The sequence below is a fragment of the Lytechinus pictus genome, chromosome 12 (genome assembly GCF_037042905.1).
Source record: "Lytechinus pictus isolate F3 Inbred chromosome 12, Lp3.0, whole genome shotgun sequence".
Lineage (NCBI taxonomy): Eukaryota > Metazoa > Echinodermata > Echinoidea > Temnopleuroida > Toxopneustidae > Lytechinus > Lytechinus pictus.
The window spans coordinates 15,146,880-15,166,203 of record NC_087256.1 but is presented as its reverse complement, the minus strand read 5'-3'; the positions used below and the strand labels follow the sequence as shown (position 1 = coordinate 15,166,203).

The window sequence follows — 19,324 nt, the reverse complement described above, 5'->3', positions numbered from 1 at the left end:
GTGTGTGTGTGCGATTGGGTGTGTGTGTCTCTCTTTTATGTTTCTATATGAATAGGTTATTACATAATGCAAAAAAGCAAGTCTCCTCTTGGCTTAGACACAGCTCTTTTTCACAGAGATGCATCAGAACAACCTCCCCTCAAATGTAGTCGAGAGCTCATCTGTAAACAGCTTAGGATCCAATTTGTTGAATATTGGAATTCCAGAAAAGAGAAATTTGACCCTAATGAAAGTTTTGCCTGTCCATGTTCAAATGCTGTACAGCCCCATTAAATATTGTTCGGAATTCTTCATGAGAAGTCGAGAGGCAAATAAGCTTAAACTTTAAATGCCTACCTCCAAGGTCTAGGTATTATGATATTAGTTATTTAAATGATACTAAAGTGGTTTTCAAAAGAGGTATGTGCTACTTCAAAGGAGTATATGTGTATTGATATAGGATGTGAAGAGGAGGTTTAAGGACGTTCCACAGTTATGTTTGTGCGCATATTTTACACTCTGCGCGCTGACGTCACAATGGATGAACAGGCGATTAATTAGCTGTGGTTATGAGCTGATTTTTCTCATCATCTGCATGCTAACTACAGATCCGATGCGTTATTTTATGAAGCTAAAAAAATGGAATTATTCCATGGACCATTTTTAAAAATATGTCTACAATTTTGACATACTTTACTCTGCAATGCTGCCAAGAATCACGAATATTACCCCGAGTTTGAATAAATGGTAGAGTGGTTTTGTTTTTTGTTTTCACATAGATACAAAGCATTTGGCACATTTTTGGTGTTTTAGAAAGCACATTTTCTCTAATAAAAATACTGATAGTTTGAAAACAAGCACATGAACCCCTATTTTTTAATGTTTGCACCTCTTATGTATACCTTCCTCTACAACTTTGTAAATTTTGGTGAAAATGACATGGATTTTGAATAAAGTGCAGCATTTTTTGTACTTTTGCAGTTTGTTATTGAAATTTCACATTTTTTAGATTGGGTTTTTGTTATCTCTAACGCCATTTATAAGAACTGACAGTGCTGTTAGACTTAAAATTGCAAACAAATAGCACTATAAATAGATTCTCCATTCTAACAATACAATGATTAACTCTCTTGCAAAATTTGATGACTTTTTCATGTATCTTGATTGAGTAATATAGGTTTAAACTCATTGTAGTGATATTGCGAGGTCTAAAAATGCCAAATTCTTTTGAATGCGCAATTCTTAAGAACATCCATTTAGGTGAACTTTGAAGCTCTATAGCAAAAAATCAAGCACATGGACCTATGTTAATTTTTGCATATTTCGAATATTCAGGTTCTAAAGTATCTATGTGCAAAGTTTGGTGAAAATGACATGGATTTCACTTTAACTGTGGAACGTCCTTAAGTAATATCTGAAATATGTGAATCACAAAATTAATGAAAATAAAAACTTACTGATACTAATCGGTTGGGGACCGGTTAAATTAAGAATAAATGGAGTTTGCCACAGTAAATAATGATTTCATGACAAAGTCTGTAAATCCAAGGTTTATTATCACTATATCATCCTAGATCTGGTACAGTAAAGTTTAACTAAACTTTGTGGAATCATGAATCATGAAATCAAAGCTGAAAAGCGATCACACTGAAGATCCCCAACACAGATTAGCACATTTGGGATAATGTATTATATATATATATATATAATTGTGAAAGAAATGGATGAGGAGAACAATGGTAGGCGTAGCTTAAATCAAGGTTCCCCAAAGCTATCTGCCCCTTGAAAAAATTAGTGATGCCGAAAGAATGTCTCTGCCCGGAATGGAACCCGGGCCCCCAGCTTTCAACGCCGGTGCATTAGCCACAAGACCACAGAAACGGGTTAGTGGCTAGGGTGACCCCGATCCGACTGACTGTCAGATTGACAGATTTTTGACACTACCAATTATAATTTCCTTTGTCGGGTGCAGGTGGGTTTTGAACAATGACAAGCCGCCATGCCTCAGCTGGATCAAAGCTATTGCTTTGATACAGTACACGTATGGGAGATAGTATACAAGTGGTCGAGAGGTTAAGGCACTTGCGTTCAAAGCTGGGGGCCCAGGTTCGATTCCCGGCGGAGACATTTTTTCGGCATCACCAATTTTTCCAAAGGGCAGATAGCTCTGGGGAACCTTGATTTAAGCTACGCCTACCATTGTTCTCTTCATCCATTTCTTTCACAAAATATTTAAATAAGAGTTGCCAAAGCTGTTGTACATGTATAATTTCACACAATTATATATATATATATATATATAATATATATGTATATGTATATATAAATATATCTGTGACTGTTAGACAGGGGCCGCGGAAGAAGAGGGGGCTGAAGCCCCCCCCCCCCCTCTTTTTTCCAAAACCGTGTACAAAAACGTAAAATGACCATATGATTGTGATGTTTTGCATGGTAACCCCCCCCCCCCCCCACTTTGAAAACTGTTCCACATCCCCTGGTAGAGAAAAGTTGAAGTCCAGAAACATGATTATTTATTAGAAAAACTAAGTCTATAAATAGACAATTTAGATCTCCCAACTTGGATAACATTAATGGGGTATTTTCCAGAAGTTTGCTTACTCCTTGTTTATTTTTCTTAAAGTTTCAGTTTTATGTACATTCAATATAGTTCAACTAAACAATATATTGTCAGTCATGTTATTATGGTACTCCATGATTATTGTTTAAAGGACAAGTCCACCCCAATCAAATGTTGATTTGAATAAAAAGAGAAAAATATAACAAGCATGACACTGAAGATTTCATCAAAATCGGATGTAAAATAAGAAAGCTATGACATTTTAAAGTTTGGCTTAATTTTACAAAACGGTTATATGCGCATCCTGTTAGGTATGCAAATGAGGAGACCGATGACGTCATCCACTCACTATTTCTTTTGTATTTTATATAAAATATGAAATATTCTAATTCTAATTGTCAAGTGAAGCTACAATTAATTCCTCCCTGACCATGTGGAATTTGCATTGTTCAATCATATATTGTTCAGTAAAGTTGGTCCTTATTTTCAAATATGTAAAAAATGAAATATTGTAGAATAAAAAATAAAAAAACTAGTGAGTGAAGGGCATCATCGACTGTCTCATTTGTATGTCACTGAATTGTGCATATCAATCGCGGTTATTGTTTTGTGAAAAATAAGTGAAAATCTTAAATGTCATAACTTTCTTATTTTACATCCGATTTTTATGAAATTTTCAGCGTTATGTAAATTTGATATTTCTTTATTTATTCAAATCAACATTTCTTGGGGGCGGACTTGACCTTTAAGTTTGTATGTAGAAGACAAATTTTGCATTGACTGAATAAAAGGTATATTTCCTAATGTACAGCCAACACTACATATTTTTTAGGCAACGTGGGATGCATTAACTATCTTTAAAACGTTACAAAATAATTAACTTTGTTAAATAGCGTGATTTCTCAATTTAATACTGACTGTATATAAATGTAAACTTAGAATAGATTTTAAAGCAAATTGTGTAGCGCCATCTGCGTTTACTTTATGTTCACGTTTCGGGAAAGGACGAGTTGATTGATGAACTCAACCAGGTTCTTAATAGGGGCGGCGGAACGTGTTTTCGTTTTGGGGGGCAAAGCCAAAAAAAGGGCACTTATATGCCAAAAAAGAGCATTTTGCTACAAACGGATATTTCCATGAGATTATCATTTGAGTGAAGAAGTTGTGTGTTTTATAGTAATTAAGTTTAGCAAAGTTTTTTTTTTTAAGTGATTTTTTATTGATAAGATATATATATTTAGGTTTTATTTTTCGCGAGCGAACGTAGCGAGCGAGTGGTTTTGGAAAAGTTTTCAAATCTAAGCTTGTAAAACTCGCTTTTTGGTCAATTACTGTTAAAAGGGCATCCTTGTGAGATGTTGCAAGCGCGTATCACAACCTCAAACTTTTGGAAATTTCATAGTTTTTGTAATCATGAAAAAAGAATTAACGCGAGCGCGAAGCGCGAGCTAAAATTTTTAATATATATACTGACCAGAAAAGGAACCTTTTAGATACTGCATTTCGAGGATACGGACTACATATCTCACCAATCTAATAATGCGAGCGCGAAACGCGAGCTCAAAAATTTGTGATATTCTATCCAGAAAACTGGACATTATATAGGCATTTCATTTAACCAGGAACAGAATGACCACCTTAAGAAACAATGTTTGGTGCGAGCGCAAAACACGAGCCAAAAATGTGTAATATTCCGATTTGAAAATTGGACATTCTAAGCATTTTTGTATGATCAAGATGAGTATCTTACTAAACAATTATTGATACAAGCGCGAAGCACGAGCCCCAAAATTGTTATTTTCTCAACTGAAAACTTGATATTCTAAGCACTGTTTGTAACCGGGAACAGAAGAGTCTGTAGGCCTACCTAACTACCTTAATAAACAATAATTGATGCGAGCGCGAAACACGAGCCAAAAATGTGTAATATTCCAATCGGAAAACTGGACATTCTTTGCAAGTTTTTGTAACCATGAACAGGACGAATACCTTAACTAAACAATAATTGATGCGAGCGCAAAGCGCGAGCCAAAATTTTTCTGATTATCTAACCTAAAAATGCACTTCAAAAAGCGTATTTCATTTTGAAAAAATGGCATTTTCCATTTTGAAAAAATTGCATTTTCTCCTACGGGGAATTTTGGGGTTACTTGCCCCCCTCCCCCCGGTTCCGCCTCCCCTGGTTCTCAATGTTACATTTAAAAAAAAAAAATGTTTAATTATTATTTGAAGTAAATTTTTCGGTCTTCTATACACTTTTACGTCTGTATCTCGAGCGGTAGGGGTTGTATAGGACCTATCTTTGTTGATGACGTTTCTTGTATTTCTGTATTATCTTTCTTTCTAAGTTGAGCAGCATTTTTGTTATGTTTTGTAGGGGGGGGGGGTGCCAGGGTGTTTTGATGGGGGGGCAAGACAACTTAAAATTGACGTCATAGATTTTCTTAGTTGAATAAAGAGTGGTAATATACAGGGGCGCGGAGCAGGGTTTTTTTAAGTGAGGGGGGGGGATCTGACCATGCAAATGAAATCACAATCAGATGGTCATACGTATTTGTACACGGTTTTGGAGAAAAAAAAGTGGGGATTGAAGCCCACCCAGCCCCCCTTCCCCGGTTATGCGACCCCTGATATAGAGTATTAGCAAGATTCAGACCTATCAGTCTTCTTTCTTCGTTCTTTCTCTTCTTTCTTTTTCACTATGAATAGGGGAAAGTCATCGCAAGCAATAATAATATTATCCTTCGCTGCCGTCCTTTGTCGAATATAAATACATAATGATTTCAAGCAGCAATATCACTCTTATTCAAAGGGAAAGCTTACTTTTAATTAGAGACAACATATTGATGAAGATTTGATGAAAATCCGCGAAAAATGGAAAGTCATGAATATTTAAGGTTTTTGACTTGTGACATAAAAATGCAAGCATTTTCCAACCATGTAATATGATTTTAATAAATTCCACTTTTTTAATGGAACGTATATTGAATAAAATTATAGAAGGGGCATGATGTGACTGTTCATCCCCCGCATTGCTTTACGCTTCAAACATTTTGTTTTTTTATTTAAAGTCAAGTCCACCCCATAAATATGTTGATTTGAATAAATAGAGAAAAATCAAACAATCATTCTGCTGAAAATTTCATCAAAATCGGATGTAAAATAAGAAAGTTATGACATTTTAAAGTTTCGCTTATTTTTCACAAAACAGTGATATGTACAACTCAGTGACATGCAAATGAGACAGTCGATGATGTCCATCACTCACTATTTCTTGTGCTTTTTATTGTTTGAATTATACAATATGTCATTTTTTACAGATTTGACAATAAGGACCAACTTGATTGAAACATATAGTAGTAAACAATGCCAATTACACTTATTCTGGGAGGAATTAATCGTTGTTTCACACGACAACGGGGAGAAAATTGGAATATTTCATATAATAGAATACAAAAGAAATAGTGAGTGAGTGATATCATCAGTCTCCTCATTTGCATACCTACAAGGATGTGAATATATCTGTTTTGTTAAATTTAGCGAATCTTTAAAATGTCATAACTTTCTTATTTTACATCCGATTTTGATGAAATTTTCAGAGTATTGCATGAAGGATTTTTCTCTTTTTATTTGAATCAACCTTTTTGTTGGGGTGGACTTTTCCTTTAATTTAGGCTTAGTTTCTATACTATGTTGCATGCAAATGTGATATTTTTGTCATTATGAAATTTTTTTTGCATGGCGGAAAAATACTAACAAATAATTTTTTTTCTTCAATTTTTGAGATAATTACATTTTCCAGATTCATTTTATCACCATCATGATGACACGACCTGTGGAGGAGCTATACTCGTCTGTGACGTCACAAAATCAAATGCTTTAATATTCACAACTCCGTTATTCTTTGGCAAAATTTCATTTAACATTCACAAATATTTCCCCTACTTTTTGCTGCTTTTGAAAAAGCCGTCTTATCATTTTCCCTTATAAATATGATACCACCGATTATCAGGGGCAGATCCAGGATTTTCAAGGGGGGGGGCACATTTTCCCGATAAAAAAAAGGTTTTACCTAAAATTTAAGGTAATTCATTCGTCCACGATAAATTTGACAAAAAAGGTCCCAACTTACAAAGGGTGGGGGGGGGGCACACTTGGGTAAAAATGACATAGGGGGGGGGCCTATTTACATTACATTTTGTAACCCTCTCTAGGGGGGGGGGGCCGGATGTGTAAATTTGTTATGGCATTAATCAGTGACGTACATTCCTTCTCTCTTTCTATTTTTTTTTCTAAGCGCTTAGAGACATGTTTTGTGATAAGCGCTATACAAATAATGTTAATTATTATCATTATTATTACATTGGGGAGGCTTGTGGGTGCTTCCCCCCAAAAAATAAACAAACAAAAAAACTTTCAGGACCAAGAAATAAAAAAAAAGAAAAGGAAAAAACAAAGAAAAGAGAGAATGGTGAAATATGATATTATTTTCTGAATATTATGTAAAATAAATATCACAAAATTGTCTTGAGCACATATCATTATTTGGCCGGAAAGAGTATTTTCTCCCAAATAAATTTTGATATCATATTTATGTGGTTTGTCCTTTTGCTTGGATAATTGGTAGGTATTCTTTGCAGTTATGTAAATTTTGACTTCCGCCAAAGTAAGGCATGACTCCAATAAATGAATCCAGATATCAATGATTCCTACTACAAGGGTTGCACTAAAATCCATTTCAAAGCATCTTTTCAATAATTAGCGTTATATTTGTTTAATTAACATTTTTTTTGGTATCGATTCTCAAGTTAATTTCATTGAATAAATAGGGTTTTGCAAGTATGTTTACCAACTCTTATGACAGCATTAGCATATCTGGATTCATTAATTACAGCCATGCCTTACTTTTGGCGCAAATCAAACTTTAAATCATAGTAAAAAATACATCCAGATTATCCAAGCGTTTACACATATGATATCAGATTATTTGGGAGAAGATACTCTTTCAGGCCATATATAATAATTATGTGTTTATATTTATTTTGTTCTTATATTGGGGATTTTTGTTGTTGTGAAGTGTCAAGTTTTTTTTTTTTTACTCACACGGTATATTTGCCCGTTACGCTATTATCTGGCCCCCTCAAAACTTTTGGCTCATTTTACTGGCATCAATTGTTACAAATCGCAAGAGTATATATTCGGCAGAGATATGGTGATTGGAAATTTCAGTTTCTGCTATTTATTCTTTATGTAGCAAAACTATAATTCTTTCACAAAATTGCATGCTTTCTTGCAGTTTCCTCGATTGTTCCACTCGCTCTCATTATGATATTAAGATTTTTTAAAAGACGAATTCGGCAAGCAAGAGACAAATAAAATACGGACCTACAATCTTTAGAGGTTTAATATTTAGGATTTAGGCTCTGGAAAAAAGTCCCCCTACATGTACATGTAATTTAAAAACGACTGCTGTTTGTTTTCTCGAAACGCTCAGTGCACGTACTCGTTATAATAACGGATCAATCATCATCGAGGTGACCAGATGCAAGATTATCTCGAAAGTCGGAAAGGTATCGAATTAAGCAATTTTGATAATGATCCAATAACATTTCTGATATCCATTATTTAGCGCATTTTAAAATGAAATATATACTTCTTTGACGGAAAAGTTTATATTTCCTTGCTCTCTGCATTAGCCCATGTAAGATACGCATATATGATCCAATAACACAGAACTGATGCTATGCAAGATGATCCTTGTGTCCCCGCCTGGATCCGCCACTGGGACCGGAGGGGGGGGGGGGGGATAATAATTATGATAATAGTAAAAAAGTAATAATAATAACAATAATGATAATAATAATGTTAATAATAATAATGATAACAACAATAATAATAATTATTATAATAATGATAATAATAATAATTATGATAATAGGGCATATATCAAAATACCACTATATTATAATACTTCTTCTTCTTCTTCTTAGTATTATCATCATTATTATTATTATTATTATCATTATCATATTATTATTATCATTAATATTATTATTATTATTATCATTAATATCATTATCATTATTATTATTATTATATCATTGTTGTTCGATCCCTTCCTCCTTGATCCTCATCGTCATCGTGAAATCCCCCACTATATGCCTTTAGATTATATTCCGGCAAAGATGTCAAATATCGCAAGATATCCACTTCAATGTGGGCCAATAATGCCTACTTGACTAGTGCTTAGCCCGGGTGTTATATAAGCTCTCATGCATAAAAAGTTTGGGAAACTCTAAACAATAAAACAAATTAAATAGAACTGACTGCGGCGCATTGATCTACCATAAAATTGATTGTATAATCAATTTATTTTCCCCGTCCGTCTCCTCTAAAAGTTTCACTTATCCTTATGAAATGAAATGAAATAGACCTAATACTGTTAAAAGCTTCCTCATATGCCAACAAGTAGGGTTATCGTCATGCAAATCACAAGTTTGTCAATAAAAATAAATCACGTGATTTCATGTGTCAATTGCTGCAAATCAAGTCAAGTCGCAAATAACGAGTGTAATAAATTATGCAAATAAGGAATGACGTCACTATCAAACAACAAGTGTGTAATCACGAGAAGACACAACTACCACTGTTCAAACAGCGCGATATCAGTGCTAAAATTATGGATAAATACAGGTTGCAGGTGAGTTTTCTCGAAAATATTTTACCAAATCAAGTATTATACATGATATATTAGCGTGGTGTAGTTTTTTTATTTTTTCGTGCCATTATTTATGTTTTGAGAGTGATTTTATATTGCTACCATTCAAAGACCGCGAGTGAAGTTTCGATTCGAAGTTTGACCCTTGGTGGAATATTTGAGGGAGTGTAATGTTACGATATTGGTGAATTGTGTGTGTGTCTCGCTGTTGCTGCTGTGTGTGCATAAATGATAAACCCAGACATAATTAGGACTAAATTGCATTTCAAATATCTTCGTTATTTTAATGATTTCTTCTATTTATTTTGATTTGCAGTGGGTCGGGTCAAAGTGTGGCCAACATGGGCCCTATACTTTCTTCAAGGGATTCAAATTTCTTAAAAACTCGGTTTGGAGAACGATTTCACTCGGCGATTTCATTTTCGTCAAGTGCTCTGAAAACGACCCACTCTGCATAGCTGAACTGCAATTATTATGGGAAGACAAGGGCACGGATGGAATTATGCTATCCAGTTTACGGCTCTACTTTCTTCCCGAACATACCCCAGATGGGAGACATCATTCTCACGGAGAAGTGAGTTTTTATTTTCTCCACTAAATCTATGCCTATCAAAATAAAATGAAAAATCCTTATCTCTAAATTGAAATATGATATAGTCCGATCATAACATAATAAAGTCATAAATGGTTTAATAGTGATGTGACAAGCATTGTAAGGTGTCGGATACACAGATAATGAATTGTTGTTTATATGGAACAGTGAGCAAATTGAAAAACCATTTATAGGCGATACACTGGTGCGTCTCGAATCCGTAGATCTATGTATACACAAATCTTACACACATACGATGATGATACAGTACATGTACCTGCAACTGAATTGTTTTGGACAATAACTTAGTATTGCATGATGTATTGATTGACCTTTGTATCTATAACCCTGCTGAATTCTGAACAGACTTTTTTTTACACACTAGTCTCCTTTGAATACATTGAATCTATTGTTGTTCAAGCATCTTTTGATAATCAATGAATGATGAATTAGATTTGAATGTAGGCCTAGTTTGCATAGTAGAATTTTTTTTTTTTTTTGGGGGGGGGGGTGGGCCATTTACAGCTGAGTCTGCAATAGGATTTTTTTTTTTTACCAAATGCTCTGGAAAACAGTGGAATCCTAACTTATTATTTATACCTTCCCTAATTTATGTTTGATTTCTAGATTATATATATATTTTTTTACTTTTTGTGTTTATCTGTGTTATTCTGATATGCTACAACAGTATCGGCTCTTCTTTTGCTGATAGGAGTAAAATATATTTTTAAAAATTTTAATGAAAAATTTTTTTTTTCTGGGAAAATATGCAACATGCACCTGTTTTTAAAAAATTCTTTACAGTAAGCTCACTTTGCACTTTTCAATGAATAATTGTTTCTATCCTTTGATCCTAGTGAAAATGTATAATTTAACCTGTAGACTGTTAGTGTATAAATATATAAACATGTAGTAAAAGGGAACTTCGGAATGTTTGAGAGGGCAGACAATGTGTCCGTCATTTTCATTATTTTTTGTTTGATATATTACTGCATCATAATTCACTAGGCTTCCTTTTATTCACAATGAATTTCTTTATGCATTGGCTTCGATATTTATTTGCAATATGAAACTACTAAATTAGTTAACCTTGGAATTACAGAGTTGAGAAAAAAAATGACAGGAAAAGGCTCATATACATGGATTGTTGTATTGGGAAGTATTTAAAAAATAGGTGCTAGCGCTAGGTTCTCCAACAGTTTAATTTGTAAACTTCCGAGGTTTGACTCTGATTCTTTTAGTTTTATGTCAATACCGGTGAGACTTGATCTGGTCTCTGCCTGTTAGCGATGCATGCCAACTCATCGTGAGTCACAACATATCGTTGTGAACCTGGATGTGAGCTGAGTTGTATGTGAGAAAAGACAAACAAATAAGAAAGAGAGAGAGGGAAACTGAGAGAAGATATTGAAGCTTTTTTGTGACTTTTTTTTTCTAAATTAGTTAAGTTCTGAGGAATTATCTCAGAGATCTCTCTTGTAAGATTTTATGATAATGATGGTAACAACTTTTCATGTGTCATTGGATGAAAATGAATATCTTTGTTATGGAAAGGAAAGGTAATTAGTACTATTATAAAATACATACACATGTATATATTTTTGAAAGACTTTATAATAAGTCTTGGCAAAAGGTATTAATTGCAGATTTCCTTTATATTTTTATGTTTCTAAAGTTTTAAACCAACTGTAATAATAAGCTCGAATGTTGCTTTTGCTCTTTTCAAAATAATGTAAATCACCTGCAGCTACATGTATCTTAGTGAAATTACACTTTGGCACATTAGAAATTAGTTGATAGCTTTCATCTTTGAACTTTGCAAATTTAAGCCAATCACTGTAAATTGTACTAAAAGTGATATAAGATATTTGTACTACTGTGCACAGTATTAAAGAATTTAAATAATGTTTTGAAGGATGTAACTTTCCTTAAAAAAATAAGAGAAAAACAAACCTGTGAGCTTATCTTGCCTGTTGGTCTTTAACAATTGTTTGCCCCACTGCATTCCTTTAGTATTACATTACATTGTGTGACTGAACAAAGCTCCCCGCAAGTGCCACAGCATCAAGAAGTTTGGAGTTTGGAATCATCTTCTTTGTCATGTTAATGATCTCTCAACAATTTTGAAAGCCTACTGATATAATTTAGAAATCCATGCTGTATAACCAAGGAGATATCACCTCCTTATTGTAACTTTCATAGAAAGAGAGAGAGAGAGAGAAACACACTCACAGCTTAATAGTGGTGTTTGCACTATTAAAATTCTTGATTCATTTAAAGCCACAGTCTATGAGATTATTCCTTCTTCTGAGATATTCATGGATCTTTCCACAACTTCACTTTATAAGAATCGTACCTGGCCTCAGAATCCATCATTTTCCATAGGTTTCAACATGTACCTTCAACTTTGGTTACAATTTGCTTCATAAATATTGTAAATTATTATTATTATTATTATTTTTATTATTATATCAATATATTATTATTATAATTAATTATTATTATTATTGTTATTATTGTTGTGAATTCTCCTTGACAAATTTAATCACCATTTTTTTTATTGAATCTACAATGTACTGGTAATGAATCCATTGGAATCTTATTCCCTGCTCTTTTTGTATGTGTTTATTTTAGAAGATCAAACAGTATTCATGTAGGCCTATATGGTAATAACACAACAACAAAAATCCTTATACATGTACATGTACATGTAGGTACCGGTATATGAAATCGCAAGTGTACACTGTGTAATAAAGCTTGTGTACAATGAGAACTACACAATTGAATTGACTGATCTACTATAGTCTATTCAGTACATTGGTGGCAAAGCCCTAAAAAAGAGAAGAAACTGTTCAACAGCACAGACATATTGTTAAATGTATTGTGCACAAATACAATGGAATCACTATTTTGAGGCTAGTACTATCAATATTGTTTGTGTATCTAGCTCTGTAGAGTAATGCGACAATTATGCAGATCTGCATATTTGTCTTAAAGTTAAATGCATGGTACATGTACAGTACATGTATGTTGGATCTGCTGGCACTAAACCAAGGCAAACATTGCTTTTTTATTTATATAGTTAATACCTTTCTACCTCTTCTTTCTTGATTGATCATATATTTTTAATAGGCCTATATATTTTATTACCTCTACTTTGATGCCGAGACTTTTGGCCCATTAATTGTTTAGTGGATAGGGTGAAAGAAGAATTAGAAAAATAGAAATCTATTTTAGAGTACATGTATGGCCTACATGTAGGGCTTACTTACGGTATATTAATATTTCTTATTTTAATTTGGTATGATTTTCATTATTTGAAAATTAAGTAGCTGATACATGTACTACGTCTTTACACTTTAGAATTGATTACATGTATAAATTTCAAAGTCATTATTCATAGGCCTGCATGACATCAATACAGGTGAAACAATACTTTTTGACATTGTTGTATATTCATAGGCCTACTGCAGAAATTGAGCGGATTGTATTATGATCTTGCTCTCTATCACTAAACAATCATTAAATATCTAGACCTTTATACTGCTTTCTTAATAATACTATTGATCATGATTATACCAACCTGAGTGTGTGTGTGTGTGTGTGAACAGTAAGTATTTGGTGCAGTGCACTGGGAGTTTACACTGTTGATGGTCTGTCTACATAAGTGTGTATTCATCTAGGGGGCGTGAACAAGGCTCAACAATATGAATATTCATGAGGGTAAGAAATACCAAGGTACAACAGAGACTACAACCCTGCTAGCTGCATGTACATTTTGCAGCTTTCAAATTAAAATTCAGTTTGAATAATCAGTCAGTAGAGCTGTATAAAGCTATTACCTGTACAGTACATGTATGTATATGTAGGCTTTCAAATAACATTTAAGACCTCATTTTTAGACCTGTAGGCCTACAGTACATGTAGCCTCCAAGTGTGAATGGTAGGTATGAACTATGTAGCTAAATATATTGTAAATATTGGTCTACAGATATACATGTACACGTACATACATACATGTATGTACAAACAGGCCCTTACGCTAATTGTTTTCTAGATTTTTTTCTTGAAGAAAAGACAACCTTAATTGTGTCTGGATTAAAGTTAGCCTGCAGGTACAGACCTGTATTGAAAATCCAATGTTTTTTTATTTCTAAGTGAGTCTTTGTGTTTTGTACACTATCTCTATTGTATGTACACGTTAACAGGCTAATCATCAGGCCACATACATGTACATGTAATAAGTGTTACTCTGTACAATTTCTTTGATGCAGGTAGATTTATTATATGTACATGTATGTAGTCATGGCCTTTGAGTGCAGCTCGGACCACATTCCTTTTCTCAAACATAAACATTTCGGATTTACATGTACATACTTGTACTTTCCCAAATCCCTACTTTGTATATAAAGTTTTTAAACAGATCACAACACAGCCAATACAGGTCTACACATTATTGTGAGTAGTCCTACATTGTATATGGTTGTGATAATGTGAGTGAGAAAAAGATAAAATTGAAAATTGAATGAATACTGAATGGATCAGTGAATCAACAAATCAGTGAATAGGGCATGTGCTCATAAAGTACATGGTAAAATAGATAGTTATTTACATCACATGAATTTGCATTGTGCCCAATAAATACCAGGGTATACTCTAGAGTATGAATCACAATAACATCATATTTGTGCCAAGTATTGCACGCGGGAAATTAATCTACATCATGTACATATGTACAGTATTTATAAGTAGGACAAGACACCCTTCCTATCGAAGAATGCAAACAATGGCCCAAATGCAAAATGCACTTAGCATGGAAATAAAGAAATGTTTTTGAAAATGAGCGTTTTTAAGGACAGCAACAGGAAACCTGTTTAAGGCAGTGATGGTGACCACTTGTCTGTTTCTTCCGTTTGCTCGCGAGCAAATAGAGCAGGAAGAAACAAATTGTTGGCACAAAGCAATAGGATTGTTAAAATCAAAAGTGTTGAATTGGAACTGAAAGGTAATTAACCTGGTATTGTCTTTGATTTCAACTGAGAAAAATCCCTAAGTTACATTGCTTGTACATGTACTGTACAGTTTGGTTTGGCAATTATCAAAATTGTCCAAGGAAATAATCAAATGACATCAATTTTATCAATAAAGCTGCAGAACTTCCAGAAGATATATACATGTACATATATATTCACTACTACTATACAAATATTTAATATGTTCTTTCAGTACCTGAAACATGTATGTTTACCATACATACAGTGTACATGAATGGGGTACTATTATGATATTAAACTGTATGCATATTTTAAGTAATCAATTGGAAATTAAAAATTAATTGCCCGTCTACTCTATATGACCAAATCTGTTAAAACAAATACCTAAAATTGAATTGGCTATAAATTCTTTATATAGATTATCAAAAATTTAAGTGCAACTCGGAGGTAAAAGAAAACTGACACAGAAAATAGACAAACATCGACATAAATGAGTACAGTCCTCAGGCTTAAAACCTCTGTCATGTCCTTGTGTATAGAAACTGTATATTGCGCAATCGCATACTGTATAATCATTTATCATAACAACATGTTTTAATGTATTATGTCTAATCTTTTTGTGCATTGTGTTTTAAAATGAGGAAACTGAGAGACGAGTGTAATTTCCTCTGTCATGTTATTTCAGATTTCACTTCCGATTCCTTTCATATAATGATGAACCTACTGACCTATTAAAATGTACCATTCCTAATTTGTTGTACCCTTCTGTACATGTAGATACTATTTTTGTTATTTTTTTACAATTGAATATTACAATTCATCACATTCCTGACTTTATTTTTTTTCATTTGTGTGGACTGTGATAAAATTTTTATTAAACTTGCATTCTTGCAATAAATTCAATACTATTTTGTAGTACTAAAAAATAATTGCAAAATATGCTGTACTCTATGACTATGGTATGTTTTCTATACTATCTTACAGTATTGTTTGTTTATTGTTGATTTTGATGTCTTTTACTTAATTTTACCTTTTTGTTGAGATACACAGTGCTTTAATTCTTTAACACTGTACACAAATGTACATGTTGGCCCAAAGCGCTTTACACCACAAATTTTCATTGTATTGACTTTAGATGTTTATTTTTTTCCAATTTGAGTAAACTTACATTTTTTAATTATTTCTAGAATTTTCTTTCTAATTTTTAATTGTCACAATTTTTTTGAGGAGGGGGGGGGGGGGGTGCAGCTCTTTACATGTAATTCAAGATTGTATTGTAAGGGTTGATTATGGAAATACCTGTACATGTACAGTACCATAGCGTACAAAACTGGCATCTATGCAAATAAAGATCTCTCCTTAGGAAAGCAAAGGCATGCTTTACACATTTATTATTATCAAAGCTGTAGTGAGCGGAAGATGCAATCACAAGCAATATCATGACCAAGTGCAGTGCATCTGTCTTTGTCAATATCATGATCATTCCAACAACACACACATGTTGCAATTGTGCAGTGCAAATTGTATTCTATACTGTACTAAAGATTGTGTATCATGCCAACAGTGTATCTCATTATAATTACTAATCTTGCCCTTTGGTAGATAATGATCAATGTTTCTTGTAGTCTGAACAATGTGGACTTCATATTTTTTTTCAGCAGTATCTTCCTTTATATTTCCCTTTTTGTGTGTCAATAATGTACATGTGAAAGTCCATTTTGTGACTCTTTTTGGAACATGTAATCATTTTTTTTTAGTTTACTTTGATCCATGGAAATTGATCTCAAAATGAATATTGATATTGCATTTAAAATATTATAATATTCATACAATGTACATGTATGGCTCTCACATTGTCTTTTGACCATCTGTGTTTACATATTTTTGTGAAACTAATTAATGCAAAAACTTTGAAATGCCATAATTTTTCACACCTGATTATGATGAAAATTTAAAAGGAATGCCTGTTTATTTTTTTCATCAATTTCTTCAAATCAACTTGTAAACTTTGGGATAGACTTTTCAATAAAATTTGTTTTGCCTTGATACTTTTTAAACAGGGGATTTTTCATGATTTAAACACTTGAATCCTCAAAGCCAATAAGGGATGATATGTAAATTCATAAACCAACACTGTTTTAAATGGCCAAACGTGATGGCTTCCTAAATTCAATGTGACAGTAATAAATGAAAATAGGAGAAGGAAAATTGCAGGAATTGCAATTTGAGCTGCAATTGAGTTGAGTTGAACATTGCAAGATTCAAGCACAAAGATCATATGGGGTCATGCTTAGAGAATGCTGAAATTGAATCAATGATATTATAATGAGCCATACATACCCTGGGAATAGTCTTTATCTTCAGACCCTACATGTAGGTCTTGAGATCGTGCTCGCTCGACTATAGGCTTTGTACCAAATAATTTGAGTTTTTTTTCTTTTTGGTGTGGAAGTATAATTTGCTGATCGTCCAAGGCCCTATTGTATGATTACCAGCCCATGACAATTCCGATTGAATCCTTGGTTTTTATTGTTTGGAGTCTTTACTACATCTTTACTACATTACAATGTACATGTAGGACTGTAGGCCTTGATGGCAAAGGTACCAGTATAGTTGGTTCAAGGAGTGATAACTCCTTGTTGTTGTTTTTTTTTTTGGAAAGGACTACCTGTGCTCTATAAATGCCAGCCTCATTTCTTCATCTACATGTATTTTAAGTTTTTTATTTGAATACAATATATACAAAGTAATAAAATTTCTTTTATGGTTTAATACCAGACTATGAGCTGATGATGCAAATATATTTTTTAGAATTTATTTATTTATTTATTTATTTATTCATTCATTTTAATTATTTATTTATATTTATTTTGATATTTTCATTTATTTATTATTATTATTTTTTGGGGGGTATTAATTAACAACTACATGTACCTCATTTAAAGATCTGGTTAGTATTTTACTATGATCAGAGAAAGAAGGAGAGGGAGGGAGACACCCAGTCACACAGAGAGAAATAGAAGAAAGAGAGAGATATGGAGAGAGAGAGATCAATAGAGGGGGATACTGTACAGATTGTATATAGTGAGTGATATCCAGGCATGTAGTCTAGTTTTAAGACTACCGGTGTCAAGTTGGCATCTCCAATCTGTGCGAAGTGCACATCCCTGTAAACATGATCGCTCAATGAATACTATTCTGAGGGATATTATCAGAATGAACAATCAATACTCTTGTGTGTACACATTTCGGTTATTCATAATATTGTGCAATGAACCAGTGCTATTGAATATATATCCAGAATATATTGAGCTTTACTCCTGTAGTACACCCATTGCACAAGTTTGCATGGTACATGTGTATGTATATTGTCATCACTTATTATTCTATACAATGTACATGTAGGCCCTACATGTTCAGTGTATTCCCATTTTTTGCCCCCCCCCCCCCAAAAAAAAAATGTTCAGATCTGTAAAAGGCCTATCTTATTTTCACACAGAATTAGACATGTATGATACGGTATTATTACAGTACATACATGTATTTCCATGCTGAAATAGTTTGTTTCAAACAAAAAGGTAACGTCAACCAACCTCCCCCTTTTTGGCCAGGGGGGGGGGGGGGAATATTTTCACTGTCAAAATGGGAGAGTGTATGTGTGACGTCATACATTTTGTAGATCTTGTTTGCATTGCCAATAGGAGGTCTGCATTTCCTGCTTTCGTTCCAAGGGTTGAATATCATATTTCCTTCACATTCACATCTTTCTTGAAATACATGTAGAACATACAGTATTCACACATTTTCTTGCAAAAGTCATATTGTAAAATTTATTTCAAGAATTACATGTAAAAAAATCATGAGTTGGATTTTGGCTGATCAATGCTTTTTTGCTGTAATAAATCAAATAGGTTTCATTTTGTGCTCTTTTTAAAAATTATCTACTAAGTATATTTTGGGCTTATTTTTTTAACTTTGACATTTAGTGAATAATAAAAAAGTATGCTATTCCTTCAGCGAAGTGACTGAAGTCTGTCACAATATGATGTGTGGTGCATGTGATGTTCATCAGTAACTGTACATATATCTTGTATACGAATTGTGATATTTCCCAAATCCCAATGACAGTCTACATTGTACAATGCACTGCCTGTCTTGCAAATCAGTTGAGAGTTTCACTTGGGAATATCCGTGGTTTCACCAGCACCCCACCCATCCCCCGCACTCTTGCGGAAGATCTCCACCATAGCTTTAGCACAAAGCCAGCTGTCAAATAAAGCGATCATTGCATCTCCCCATCATCATCTAATTCTAATAATGGATGCAAATACATGCTGTTGACGTGAGCATGGCGCTGTGCTTATCCAACAGACGTATTAACCACACGCAATTAAATAAATGATGAATACATGTAAGGGATGAGATAACATTCATCTAAAGAGAATGAATATGAGCTCCTCCCA

The 19,324-nt window shown here is 33.4% G+C and overlaps 1 long non-coding RNA gene across 1 annotated transcript; it reads left to right on the top strand.

The window, feature by feature from the left end:
• Positions 1–9,164: 9,164 nt before the first annotated feature.
• Positions 9,165–9,709, top strand: LOC129272958 (uncharacterized). Its single transcript, XR_008585776.2, has 2 exons — positions 9,165–9,257; positions 9,592–9,709. It is a non-coding gene; the product is annotated as an uncharacterized LOC129272958 (long non-coding RNA).
• Positions 9,710–19,324: the final 9,615 nt, after the last annotated feature.